The sequence below is a fragment of the Oxyura jamaicensis genome, chromosome 1 (genome assembly GCF_011077185.1).
Source record: "Oxyura jamaicensis isolate SHBP4307 breed ruddy duck chromosome 1, BPBGC_Ojam_1.0, whole genome shotgun sequence".
Lineage (NCBI taxonomy): Eukaryota > Metazoa > Chordata > Aves > Anseriformes > Anatidae > Oxyura > Oxyura jamaicensis.
This window is the reverse complement of record NC_048893.1, coordinates 44893535-44908704: the sequence shown is the minus strand read 5'-3', so window position 1 is coordinate 44908704 and position 15170 is coordinate 44893535. Positions and strand designations below refer to the sequence as shown.

The 15170-nt window shown below is 37.2% G+C and overlaps 1 protein-coding gene across 10 annotated transcripts in view; it reads right to left on the bottom strand.

The window, feature by feature from the left end:
• ANKS1B (ankyrin repeat and sterile alpha motif domain containing 1B) overlaps positions 1-15170 on the bottom strand; it is a 444131-nt gene that overhangs the window by 54743 nt on the left and 374218 nt on the right. The window lies entirely within an intron of this gene.

Genomic DNA, 15170 nt, shown 5'->3' with positions numbered 1-15170 from the left:
ATCCATTTGTACTGAGACTGTTTTCACTTTAAACATTTTAAAAAGTTACTCCACCATGCAGGTTAAGGAGACACAGAGCAGTGCGAGAGAAAAAGAGAGAGAAAATGAGAAGTGAGTTCAGAGGAAAAATCCTGTAAAATGAAGGAAGATACCAAAGTAGGTATGGAAGCAGAAAGTGAGAAATAGGTTCACAGATGAGTAAGGATGAAAGAAAAATGACACAGGAAGAGAAGGCAGAAAAGCAAGAGCAAAAACAAAGGAAGGGGGGGGTGAGAGACTGGAAACGTAGAGATGGAGGCAAAAAGTGAATGATAAAGAGATTCATAGGTATGGGAAAGATGCGGATATTAAGGACCAGAGAGTGAGGAACAGCCAGCAAATACTTTGAGACAGCAACAAGGGAGAAAATGAACTGCACAATGATCAAATAGTATTACTTTAAAATTTATTCACCATGCCTTTTGCAGGTAATCTCTGAATGACATGCAGAGTTTGCATTTATCTTGGAGAATCATCCTCATGTAAGAAAACTGGGACAAACATTCTCCCAAACCTCGTCCTGGTGGTCTACTACTTTTATCAGATGCAATGAAAAATGTCTATTGCACACAAGCCTGACCATCAGTGGGCAGGTTCAAATACCTTCTGCTTGAATTTATGGAGTTTACTCCATAAACACTGCTGAAAAAGTGTTCCAAAGTTACTGCAACTACTCGCCACCTGCACCTCTCCATGTCCCTACCATATACAAAACAACATTGTTCTTGGGGAAATGGAAGAAGAGAAGAGAAGCAGAAAGTAAGAAACTTAAGCATTATTGACGAAACAAACAAACAAACAAACAAACATATTTTGATGCCATTCTTTAATGGCTACAATTGCTTCAAAGTGTAAAGTAGTCATAACTGCAGAAGCAAGAATCTGCCCTTAAACAGAGGTATCCTCACATAACTCTTGCAGACTGTGTATGGTTTCATACTCCAAAGTTGCCTCCATTCACTCCCAGAAGACATTACCTCCCACTATATTTAGTACCACCGTGTGTCAACACCCTTCAGTCAAAAGGAATTTCTCACTCAACCTAGAAAAAGTAATAGTATCCACAAAAACCCTGAAAATGCTACCTCTTCAGTGAACAACTACCTCAGTTTAAGCAGGAATATTAAGATCTACCATTCATGAAAACAAAACAAAACAAAACAAAACAAAATTAAAAACCACAACACCAAAACCAAAAACCAAACCAAACCAAAACAAAAAAACAAACAACAGAAAATAACAACAAAGAAAGTGCAACAACTCTCCAAAAGCATCTCTTAGATCCAGTATCTCAGGTTATGGTACAGCAACAGAGCCATCATTCTGGTGGGTGACCTCCTATCCATAGGCAAGTCAGTTCACTCATACTTTGTTAAATTTGACATCATTGAACATCAAGAACATCCTGTTTGCCTGCATCTATAAAATGATGGGCTATGACATGAGAGGCAGCTCAAGAGGGTTGTTGAGACCTTGAAGCCCAGCAGCAGACCCAAGCTGCAGAGTCCCACTGGCCTGTTATGTTCTCTCTCACGTTAGTCTAAATCTGCAGAAGCACTCATAAAGCACAGCTTCAGACAGCACAGCATACAGAAATGCCAGAGGCATTTGGGAGACTTATGTATTCAGTTTACATTGAATGTTAAACACAAGGGTGCACAGTTTATCTCAGTATTTAACTGTATGAAACACGTGAAAGAACTACAGCTGCTTTAAGCATTACTCAGGTAATGCTCTTCAGTGAACTTGTTTCTTTCATAATGCTTCCCCATCATCAAGAGCATCTACCCAGAGATTTTTAAGTCAATCTACAGTTCGTGGGTCATGTTGAGGTCCTCAGTGCTTTGAATGCCTTATTAGCCATATCAAACCAGGCAAAGAAATCCACACAAAGCAATTCTCTGTGACTTCATATCGCTGCTGAACAGGAGAGGAGTCCTGTGGGACTTCCCACATCTGAGATCAGAATACAGGTCTAAATGGTTAACTTATTTCAAAAAGTGTGCTCATATTCAAAACAGTACAGATCTTTTAACACCATAAACACTCCTAAGCTTATTCCGTATTTTGTTATTCCACTAAAATGGTGGTCACCCCAAGAGAGAAGTGGTAGTGGTAGGGATTTAAAGATGCAACCTACACAAACATCCTCAGCTAATAGATCTATCTACTCATCTGAATTACATATTGTCAACTGAAGACACTTGTTTTCATCTTGAAATGGACTTGTAAAGCCTGATACTTGACTAACGAATGTAAAATACTGTTTTCTGAGGCACTTCTATATTTGAGTTCTGAGACTTTAACAAACACCCTGAAATGCTGAAAAGTTGTTCTGTGATGAATTATCCTTGACAATGTTTATCACAACTATCAAATATCACAAATATAGGCCAATGATGTGTAATAGTAAAGTTGCCTAATGCAATATCTTAGGAACACCTTAAGGTTTTATATCAAAACACCATTAAAAGTCTTGCATATATTTAGCCCACAAGTTAGCTGCAGTTAGCTGCTGATGAACGAATATCTTCTTTGTAACAGTTGATGTAACAGTGAAACCAATACCATGCACTCAAGGGCTACGCAGCAAGACATTTTGTCAAGTGAACTGGAGGCTACTTCATACGTGACAATGAAATAATTTTGCAGTGTGGCTGCACTAATCAGCTAGATGTCATCAAACTGTGAGTGTAGCTTAAGGCCCTGCACTGACTGGATTTCATTACTAGGACAGGAAAAGCACAATGGTACAATGGTGATGCACACCAACAGTACAATACCTGAGACAAAAATAATGCAACTCCATCTAATATATTTGCTTGTATTTGTAATATCATTAAAGGAGAATGGCCCAAATCATTTGTCCAATGAAATCGTATATGCACACAAACACCATCCTATTTTTACCTCTGTCTTCTCCAATGATTAGTATACAAAATAAATTCCACTAGGAAATGTACAAAATCCAGAAATATAACCAATGCAATGCTTAACATTTAGATTTCTGACTCAGATGACAGATGTTTTAAAAAACAAACACATGTAGCCCAGCAACTCCCTGGTGGCTGTATATGTGCAGATGCTGGAATTAACAAGTTACTCCATCTAAAACTGAGCATTATTTCTGTAACAAACTTCTGCCCAATCTTTTCTTCTGATTGAATAATAGGAACGAACATTGCATTTTTATAAGTATTCTATATATATTTATATATATATTTTTAATTGGCATTATGAAGATTACAGAAGCTCAAGACATTGATTCCCTTTCTTTTGGAATAATCTGAAAAGTTACTTTATGGTGCAAAATTAGTACTGCAGTAGTACAAGCAGTCTAAAAAGGCAGCAGCAGTCAGACACTAGGAGCTAGTTTCAGTGTGGAAAAGCAGAGAGTGATCAGAACAGTACTGGTAATTCTCCAGTGGCAGCATCAGACACTTCAGAATTTAAGCTTCATTTAATTAGTAAACAACCCTAACATTTAGAGCTAAGAAGAAAAAATTTTAAATACAAACCAATAAGGCATGGTCCTTCTATTTCTGCAAGCAACCAGCCTAAAAAGCTAGCTAAATTCAATTTTATTAAACTGTTGTACTGCTGATCATGCTGCAATAAACTCCAGGCTATTCTGGAATTGTGGGTGAAGAACATATTGATTATTACAATTTTTCTGCCACAATATCACACCACGGGACTAATCCTAAAACTTGGTAATTCCCAGAATACTCAAGAAGCTAGCTTAGGTCATCCAGCACAGCTCACCTGATCATCATGCTTGATATAACTGAAAATTTGAAAATGGATTAAACGTATTATTATATTAATAGCCAGGATGGAGGACACCCATCCTGGCTATTTATAAACTTTACTCAAAGTTTGAAAAATCCTACTCATCTAACTGATATCTGTGATCAACAGTTCACCATCACCCCAAAATATAAACACACAAACAACCACAAAAAAACAAACAAAAAAACCCACAATGACCAAAATTCCATAGTATAATAATGGCATAATTTGAAAGATAAATATGTCTGAGTCATTATACTTTCATAAAAAATGATGACAGCCACTACATGGCAGAGCTGATAAATGACCCCATGCCCCAATCTCCCAGCTGAGCTAAAGCTGTTGTGGGATGTCAGAGACCCAGGAGTCCCATTTACCAAGTGGGCTCATTAATCTCCTCCATGAGGGCGAGCTCCCATGGGATCAGCCCTAGACCTGAAGTGACTGAGAGATGTGGGAAAAGGCAAGCTCCTGCATCCATCCCACCCCCTTTCTTCCCATCTCACATGCAGGAACATGAGATGTGCAGGCAGAAGAAAGCAAATGCTATGCAAGGTAGCCGCAACACTGAATGCCCAGTGGCTTATCGGCACCAGACACACCCAAACCATATTAAACTTCCATTGCATTTTTCACATAGCAATACCTTATTATCTTTCTCATGGTGATTCTCATGCTGTAGCTGCTAGTTCCTTCCAGCTCTACAATCATGACCCCAAATTATCACAAACCCTTGTTCGTTTTTAAACAGTACAGGGATTCTCTGGTAGCACCCCAAAAACACAGCAAAGTGCAGGCATGTAGCAAGAGAGGGGCTCCCAAGCATCCTTGCTGCAATTCTGCCCAGAACAAGACACCTCTGCTTTCCACAATTACAATGGAAGCAATCATTTTTTTATGTATATGAAAAGACTTGCAAGAGACTTATGATTTCATATCATAATGATACGAAATATGTGTCATTATCCCCCTGAATTAATCACCCAACTGGAAACAGATGTCAGTTGTCTTGGTGATAGCATTTCAGAGACAGATGGCTGCCTAACAAGTCCTGTTTCTATATGTTGATCAAGAAGAACTGATGTTGTTCCCCACCCTCCCCACAGAAAAAAAAAAAAAAAAAAATTAGTTGCAAATCTGCAGTTTAATGGTACTGAGGAGCCAGCCAAAGGACAAGAACCTTCAAGGAAAAAGTAATTTTGAATCACAGGTACTTATTCCCATCCGAGCTGCACTGCTGCCAGTTAGCTTGCTGCAGATCAGTGGTGCTGCAGTGCTGCTCAGCCACTGCCATCCCACCTCAGACTCAGATGCGTGAGGATTTACTATTTTTTTTTTTTTTTTTTTTTTGCAGAAGTGCTCAGGATAGCCTTTGGTACTGAGGAGACCATGGGAATTTTTGCCTTGACTTCACTGGACATTTTTGTCATTAATTTTTCAAATTTCTCATTAGTTTAAGAATTGGCTGTCTGAATATATCAGGTGCTGGTACTTTTGGCTCCATTAAGGATAAAAACAAAGTAATGATTTTGTGCTTGCAATTGATAGCTCTCATTATTTCAGTGGAAAAATATTAGTTTAATTTTTCATTAATAAAAATCAAGAAAATACAATGAAACTTGAACAAAAATGAGACCTGGGCATTTTATCTCCTAAGGATGTGTCTCAGGCTAAGTGCTGAATGAACCACTTTTTACATGCTTATATATATATATATATAAATTACAAAGAAATTAAATCCATGATCTTTAAAAATGTCACAATTTAATGTTTTTGGAAGCCTCAGATTTAATGACAAAAATTACATATGTGCATTTTTTTTAACACATGAGGCTCAAAAACATAACTCAGAAATCCTAGAAGTGTATTATACATACAAACCCATAGACTATTACAATAATGACTACCTATACTAAAAGGCAAGACTAAAAATATTCTTTATGTGAAAAACAGCAAGTACTAAGCAGGTCTGTATATAGAGTGAAATAAATTCCTTCTATTTTCACAGGCACTAAGTGGAAAAAATATTGGACAGCTTGAAAGGTGGAATAAATTCCCAAATTGAATACTAGAAGAATATTCTTAGATTGTTCTCTCCAGTACTGACTTGCATTTTCACTTCTGTGCTGAACTAATAGCAGGTCTAGTTGCTGGCTCAGATCAGATTTGGAAAATGTTATCATGTTATATTTTGCAAGATTACTTACATAGTGGATAAATTATAATTAATGTTACTGGTACTACAACACATTTCATAATGAGCTAATCATTTACTTATCTATGTTTAATATGCAATTATCAGCCAAACACATTAATTTGTACACAAGGCTGAAATATAGCTCATATGATGAGAAACTGGAGATAAAATACAAAACTCTGCAGAAAATGCTACCAGCTGTAAAGTTAGTTGATCCTTTTTCTGATCCTGATTCATTTTCATCATGGACTTAATTCCAAGCAAAAGGAAAAAAAAAAATAAAAAAGCCCTAAACCAAAATCAAAACATTCCAGCTCTTAAAGAATGGGACATTCATCTGCTAAATAAAAAGTTTTTTTTTGTTGTTTTTTTTTTTTTAAAGATTGATTTCAACATACAACAAAACAAAACAAAACAAAAAAAAACCAAAACAACAACAAAAAAGAAAAGAAACACTGGACCAAGCATTAGAATAAATGTTGAGACAGGTTATTCCAAAAGCATTCAAAATCCTATTATGTTTGCAAGTTACCATTGGATGTTTGAAGTCCTAAGTATTATTGTATTAAGGTATTTTCAATTTATTAAATTATTTTTGCATATAGTAAAACATTTACATTAAAAGCATGGCCTACACCCCTGAATAACTAGTAGAAGCAAAATTGATGTGAAGAGGCTATCTATGACTTATATTTAGGCTGCTTTGTAGAGTGATTTGCACAGAACAACACACAGAACGACCTAAAATACAATTATCCCCTAAAGTATTAAACATTCAGTATGAAAAGCATTTATAACCTCTGATACAAGACCCATCACTGGCAATGTCAATACTCTACTATTATAAACTGAGAGCATGATGGTCAGGACACAACCCACCCCAATACACTGCCAAAGTACAGGTGATATGTCCTGTAAGTTTCAGGAAATCTACATGGAGCTGACACCTGAAAAGAAAGAAAATCTGCAGAAGAAAGTACCAGGGTTGGGAAAAATACCAGATGGATGGGATGGGTGCTGCTCTGCAGAGCAGAAACACACCATGGCAGGGCAAGCTCCCAGGACTGCACCCCAGGAGGCCAACCTGGCTGAAACAAACGTGGGAGGCAGGCGAGGAGCAGTCCACTGTAAAGCCAGCTCCTTAGCTGTTTCCTCACTTGACCACAGAAGAGCTCACACTGAGGACTGATGATAGGGGAAAGAGAAATGGGGTGGAAATTTTGTGCTTACCGAGGTTCATGTCAGACATGAGATGCATCCACTACAATGAAATCACACCTTCTCTCACACTGGACCACCTGAAAGAACTGGCCAGCTAGCACCAAACAAAGAATCCTAAAGCCAATGTTTTAACAGAAACCATGGTACTTGAGCCTATTCTTTTCAGTATTCAGTGGTTACTACCTTTATTTTTCTAGTTTGTTTGTCAGATGTGTCTGTTATTTTCCCTCCAAGGACTGGAACAAAACTGTCACAGAAAGGGTGGCCATTTCATGAAAATTGTTTTTCTTCTCCTAACTGTTTCTGTCTTATCAGTAATCAGTGCAGATTCACTCTGCTGCAGACTGGCTGTTTAGCCTTGGCCATACAGTTTTCTTTGACAGCATTTAGCACACTGGATGAAATAAAACACATTTTGTCATGTGCTAGTATAGGTGCCATTGACTCTATTTTGGGTTATGCTGTCCAGGGATATCTCTTCTATCAAGATATTTACCATTTCATTACTTCACAGGAAATATGCAGCTACACGTTTAAGACATGATGTAAAGAGGAACCTCAATTATTGCTCTACTTGTTCTGTAGCAACAGCTAGATGATCATTTCACCATGTTACTTTCAGTAAGGACAATCCCGAAAAGAATAATTTTTTAATGACCTATAACCTTAGTACAGGTTACGGCATGACATACAACCTTACTATAACAATAATTAAAAAGAAACCCCACCAAACTATTTTCCCAGTTGTCTTATACTTCCTTGGTTTGCAATCTTTGCATAAGCTCATTAAAATAACTATTACAGATTCTGAAAGAAACTCATAGCTTTAAATAAATTGTAGTAGCACCCCTTCCCAGGCTTCACACCCTCCTCAACCTTCATCAGCCTCATCCTCCAGCACCAACTGGAAGAAGCTACAAATGTACAAGCCACCAGCTCATCTCAACTGCAGCTGTTATAACCTATTGCTTTCTTTCAGGTAGTCTAATTGATTAGCATAACTGAAATAAATTAAAAGCAATTTAGTCTAACCTTTGTTTGATTTGGACTGTGATATTACCTGTCAAACCCTGAACACAACATCTTATCCATTTTCCAGATACATTATATAGCTTGAAAAAAAAGCCATTAGTTCTCCCTTAGATTCTTCCTTCGTTTATAATCTCTATAACATCACAACTGTAGCAACACTATTACTGCATTTAAAAAGGCAATGGCCACCATGGCAGACCAGAATCATACATCACAGGCAGCGCTGGCATCACGCTGTACTTTGACTCTTAATCTGTGAGGAGGAAGCACCGCGGGTGGGAGAGAACAGGTTCTACGAGCACAGCAGGATGGCTGGATTAACTCTGCCAGGGGCAGCAAGGGGACAGCGCAAGCATTTCTCAAAATATCTTTTTCTTTCATGCCTTGAGGTAAGAGCAGGAAGGAACACCATCAAAAAGTGGGGTTACAAAAGGATACTAATAAAGTGGCAAAAATATTTGGCTGTCAATAGCTCAAGTGAATTCTTCCCCTGTGGCTTTGAGCAACATGACAAATTTCAGCATGAAAGATTGTCTGCATGATTTGAGATAAATTAAAACTGTAAGGCCGTTCAGATCATACACATATTCTTATGCAGATCCCTTCATTAAACATTCAACATTAGTCTGGCTTAAGGAAGAGAAATTTTTGTACATAACTAGTTCAGAACAAAGCAAGTGGGCAAACTGTACTGAAGAACTCTCCAAAAGGAGGCTGATTCTTCACTACAGTTAACTTTATACAACAACAAAAAGCAGAGTTTGGTCATATTGAACTTGTTTTCCTTGAAGTTACTTCTTAAATTAAAAAGAACACGTGTGTATCTTTTAGAATTCCACCGGTTTTGGCAGCTACATTATTAATGAAGCACCCTGGCAAAACCCACAAGTGAATGGATTATCATGGGAGTCTTTCTTGCTATAAATTCCATTTGAATTTTCTCACTGAGAGGGGTTGGTCATGTAGCATGTTTCCTTCATCTCTGCTCTTTCTCTATTTTTTCTTCCTCCTTATCAGAAATTTGTGAAAAGGGAAAGCTCTCTTCAGAGGGAGTGTCAAAAAGGAGATAAGCCTCATCTGCACGGCTCAGACTTTTCCTTTCTTTTTCTTTACCTTAGGCCCATCCACCCACATGATAGAGTCAAAAGAAGGAAAGAGTTCAAGGAGTTCATTCTCCACTTTCCCCATCAGTAGTGTAACACCATCAATCCTCATTTTGCAGAGAAGATTCTTGGATCTACAGGAAACCAAAATGACTTAGTGGTCCTGTGCACACAGCTAACCACAGGACAGCAATCCCACACTGCAAGAAGTCAAAGGCCTTGAATAATATCTATAACAATTCCCAAACAGCTCCTAGTTTTGTTAGGAGTCTCCACAATGTCTAGTCATACCTTTCTATAATTCTAAATATTGCAATATAGCAAATATCCGTGATCCAATGATTAACTGTTCTGATTCTTGAATTATGTTATCGTTAATATTTAACTTAAATTGTCTCTTCTCTAGCTCTTGTTCTGTCCTCACTGATTTATGAAAATAATTAATCATTATCTCGTTTGTAACATCCACTCACATGTTGGCGGAAAGTTACATATGCTCTCAATCTCATTCTCTCTAAAAGGAACATGCTCATTATACTATGTGTCTGGTCAAGTTTTCCAGCTGAGACACAGCCATGATTTCTAAAGTACAACACAAGCAGAAAAAAAGACAATTCTCCTCCCCTCATCTAAAAAGCAATATAAATACATATGTAAAATGTTTACCTTTAAATAATAAAAAACAGAAGAGATAAAAGAACAGTTTTCCTTTTTTTTTGGCAAGTCATTTATCATAACATACATGCAATTTCAGAAGACTTTTCTACCAAGAATATCATACACTCCTAAATTTGTAAACCATACAAAGGAGCAGACATCTACAAGGTTTTATACATGCTCTCCTTGTTAGTATGCACAACACCCATACATCACTGTCTTTTTCTGTGTTATGCTACTGAATGATGTTTAGTTTAATATCCAGCAGCTCTACTCCTGCCCAAATTATTCCCCCAGTACTGCTGCTCATTAATATACTCAGAACTTGTTACATTCTTTCATGTGATCTGATCTGTACTTCCAAAATAGTTCACTTTCACATTTCTTCAATTAAATCTTATATAACTGATTCAGCCCATTTATGCATTAAAAAGATCATACTCTATTTTAATCCTATTTTACAAATGCTGCTACAACACTAAATAATCACCCTTCTGATCAGAAATAATGCCATGAAAATCCACATTTATTTGGGACAAGTTTGTGGACCTTTAATTTTGCTGGAGCTTAAAATTTTAAACCTCAGAGAAAATGTATTAGTTTATATAAATGTATTAGTTTATATGTATATTTATTTATTTATATTAACTTATAGTATTAGGTATAGGAATCCATGATACTATTGTGAAGCCACATTTCTACATGATCTTGTCAGAAATATACACTACAGTACAGATCACATTAACATAAAAAATCCTGTCATGGACATTTTATACCAAATCACTACATGAACTATGATTAATGATGAATCAGAAGAGCAGATTTATATGAATAACAAGCAAAGAGGAAAAAAAAAAATGCTTATTATGGACAATTAGATGACAATGACTTGGGATATCTTCACATGACTTATTTAGACTTCTGACTTGTACTACAGAATTTGGGGCTTTTCAAATGAAAAAGTAAGCCTAAATTTAGTCATTGTCGGTTAAGTATAGTTTTAAAAACTTTTCTATTCATGTACATATCTTGTTTATGTGTTGGTTTCTTTCTTTTTCTGTATTTGTGACCATCTGGATTTAGAAAAATATAGGCCTTTTCTTACTTTAAGAGCCCTGACATTTATACTTACCTGCTTCTGCTGCAATATTAACCTTTGAATCATAAAATATTTTCTTCTCATATAGATTTGTTACAGATACTCAACAGCATAAGTAAACCAATTTTCTGCACAGAATGGAAAGTAAATGACTGCACTACTTTAGCAGTAGGATGAAAAATATGTTAGCTAAAAGGTTAAAACCTGCTTTTGAAGTTTTTTGTTATGCTGCTGTATCACACATAAAGGGCTTACTCAGCTAGGGACAATTTCTTAATTTGCAGGGACGCCTGTATTTTACCTTAACTTGGTCAGAGATGAGTGCAGCTGCTGTTTTCTGAAGTAATATTTATCATAAGTCATTTACCAAGTGCTAACGCTCCTACTGTCAGGGAGGGCACTCCCAGGGCACAGGCACCTGCCTTACTGTCAGCCAAAGTGACAGAACTACCGTTGCAGCAGCGCAACAAAGTTTTCCTGAGTAAGTACAGCACAGCCAGTTTGGGGATAATTCTCTAGATTCCTTCAAGATAATTCTCCAGATTCTGAACTTCAAGGTTCAGAACTCTGTGTAAAGTTAACTAAATATTTTCAAAGAAAACATGAGATTCTGGCACATCACCTGCCCAGGAGATATAAGCCGTATTTCAGTTCAGAAAACAGAGAGCATGGTGAACCGTGAAAGTTTCAAATTTGCTCCTGAAAATCGCTCTCTGCTGGCATAGCCCTCTGGGCATTGTCACGGAGCTGGTTCTAAAGCAGCATGCTGTGATGCTGCCAGGCAGAGAGGGCTATGGAGCACAGTGGGATGCTTTCATGTGCACTTTTCCATGCTATCCACTCAGTGCCATCCCTGCTCCGAGCTGTCCTGCAGCCGTCCTATGTTTGGTTGGCAAGAGCAACCCGGGACATGGGGCTCTTCTCAGGGTGATGCTGAGTGCATCTCCACACACCTCAGCACCAGGACGTGCAGGCAGCAAAGAGTACTGCCAGAGAATTATGCCTGTATAATGTTGCAGCCCACACTTGTCTTACAGACCAATGTGAGGTGAGATTCAATGTAAGGGACCTCACACAGGCATAGGATTCCTCCGTATCCATGACTGGGGAGTGAGAAAATAAATAAATAAATAAAAATCCATGTGCAAACCATAAGCGAAAGTATGGCAAGGGAAGACACAAGCTAGAACCAAGCTGTGACTGTACAAGCAGTTATATCTGCTGAGAACTTAAAATGCAAATGTTAAGTTTTATTAATCCTTTTCTTAACTGCAGAGACAACCAACGCAAGCCACTGAAATAATAAGGTAAAATGGGAATTTGAAACCTATGAGAGACAAAATGAGCAGCAGAAATTTGAAGAGGCTGCATAACACAGGAGAAGAATAGGGAGACTAGAAAATGGGTCGTTATAGTAATCAGATGAGAACTAGCTAATGGAAGGACTTACATTTTACAATAAAATCAAAAGGTAGCTATTTGAAAGATACCAGTAGGTGACATCCACAAGGTATTTCTGATAAACCAGAGTATATCTATTTTGTTTGTTCTGGCTGTTCAGACACTTTTCCTATCCTCTTCCTTAGCAAATTCCACTTCCTTCTCTCTCACCTGTCATCCTCCCTATCTCTCTTCACATCTTATTTTCAGCTCAACAGTTCCTTCTCCAAATCCCTTTTCCCCTTGCAGCTTTGCTCCAGGTCCTCTTTATTTATTTAATGACTCCCAACCAGCTCAGCAATTTAATCTGCATTTGCAACCACACCACCACCTCATCTGCTGACCACTATGGAGGCAACAGGGAGAAACAGCAACAAAAGAACAAGCAAAACCCACTGACCAAAGAGTAAAGAGCCTGGGGAAAAATGAAAAGGAAGCTGTAAAATCACGTGTGATTTAAAGGCATATGCTCTTCTCTCCAAGCAGTGAAATAACCATGTAATAAACATTTTGAATGTATGTTTAATTTCCATTATATATGTCATTTATGGTATAACCACCCAAGTGGTTCAGCTTGCAGCAAGAGACAGCCTCATTCTTCAGCAGTCTCTGTCCTTATTTTGCACCTCTAGGATACCGTTGAAATGAAGAGAACAAACACCCACATGCATTTCTATTATTTTGTAGCCTGTACAGTGCATCTTCTGCATAAGCAGTGCTGCTGGGACCACCGCAGCCAGCTCCCCTCAGCTGTGGCCTGTGATGACTTAGAGCACTACCTGGCACAATATGGTTGTTTAATTCTCTACTGAGATGAGCTATCTAGAGAAAATGTTTTACCAACATGCAGCGTTTTGCAGAACAGTTATTTGAGAATGTTTCAAAGAAATAAGTGATTTTGTGCACATGCTCAAAATTTTGGCGCCTGCTGAGGATTTTATTTATTTTTTATTTATTTTTTAATTGCTAAAGTTTAAATTTTTAGCTACTTAAAATCTTACGAAATCTCTTCACTAGGACACTAGCATACAATTTTTGTATTGTCTAAATTGCAAATTATTACAGTGTCATGATGTAAAAAATACTTAGCAAATATCAAAATTTACTTCTGTGCATTATTAGTTTGCTGACAAATTTTCTAAGGCCCCAGGAATTGCCATATATGTTAAAATAATCCAGGGTCAGCTTTAGCAATGTATGAGCTTCAGTGGTTCAGAATTTTACATTTTATTTTATTTTATTATTATTATTTTTTTTTTTAGAAAACATGGCATGAGTTTGTATCAGCAAGTTTCACCCGTCATTATCCATCTCCCTCCTACAACTTTCTAGTATAAAAACTCCTTCTGCTTGCTGACAGAATACTAATTTGGCTTCATTTAAATGCTAAAGCTGCATAGTCCAGCTATCTCATTTAAAATATATGTAAAGCTGTGAAACAATTGACAAGCACAATGAAGTGTGTCTACTGTAAGATCTGCATGAAATTATTTTTCAATAGACACTAAAAAGCCAAAAGCCAACACTAGCCTTTTTTTTTTTTTGCCCACACACATCACCTAAAATCAGAGAAGGGAAAAAAGTAATATTTACTTAGCAGCTCACCACTTTATAACACCTGCTAAAATTAAAGGCCATGTGATATATCCACAGAATACAGCTTCTATTCATGTGAGGACACTCATTCTTGTAACTACAACCACATTTTTATTCCATATGTTTAATAGTAAAGTATGCATTAAGAACACCTATATCAAACATAAACTGAGGGCAATTGGAATTTCCATGTATGAATAGCACAAGTGAACTTAATACGGGGAGCTCTATGGACAAGACCTGGGCTGGTATTTGTCAGCAGTACCATCCAGGTGTAGTGTTATGGCATAAAACAGAGAGCATAATGTAACCTGAATGGGCACAATCCACTGACTTGATTCTAAATACTTGGCATGCAAGTGTATGGAAATGTGTAAGTGGAGTTTAAACATACACACACCTTTATATAAAGATGCATGACATATTTATTCTGTTCATCCATGCACATGTGAATAGAAAACAGGAAATAAAAATGTGCAAGGGAGCCCTTGCACTGCTGCAGAAAATCACAACATGTCTGAAAAGACTGTGACCTCCAAGGCCAGTTCTTGATCAGCATCAAACTACTCCATACTAGAGAAAACTGGGAGCAGAGTCTCATATTTCTGAGATGCTCAGCTGAAGAATTACTCATTCAGATTTGCTCACAGTAGCTCATATGGTCTATAGCAAGTTCAAAATAAGACAGGTTATTCCTTTCCCTTCCCTCTTTCCCCCACTCAGTGAAAATGTAGACACAAGTGAGTGTGCTAAAAATTCCCTCACAACAGTACAGAAGATACATGGACAAGTGAATGATAGAAAAAAACTATTAAAATTTACAGTGGAATAGAATGGGAAGAAAGCAACTGTTTTATCTCTTTAAAATATAATTCCTGAAAGTTTAAAAAACAACAGAGATTTACCAGTAGAAGAGTCACTAATAAAAATAATTAGTTTCAGAGGGTAAACATAACTTTTGTTGTGCAGATTGCAAGACAATAACTGTCATTGG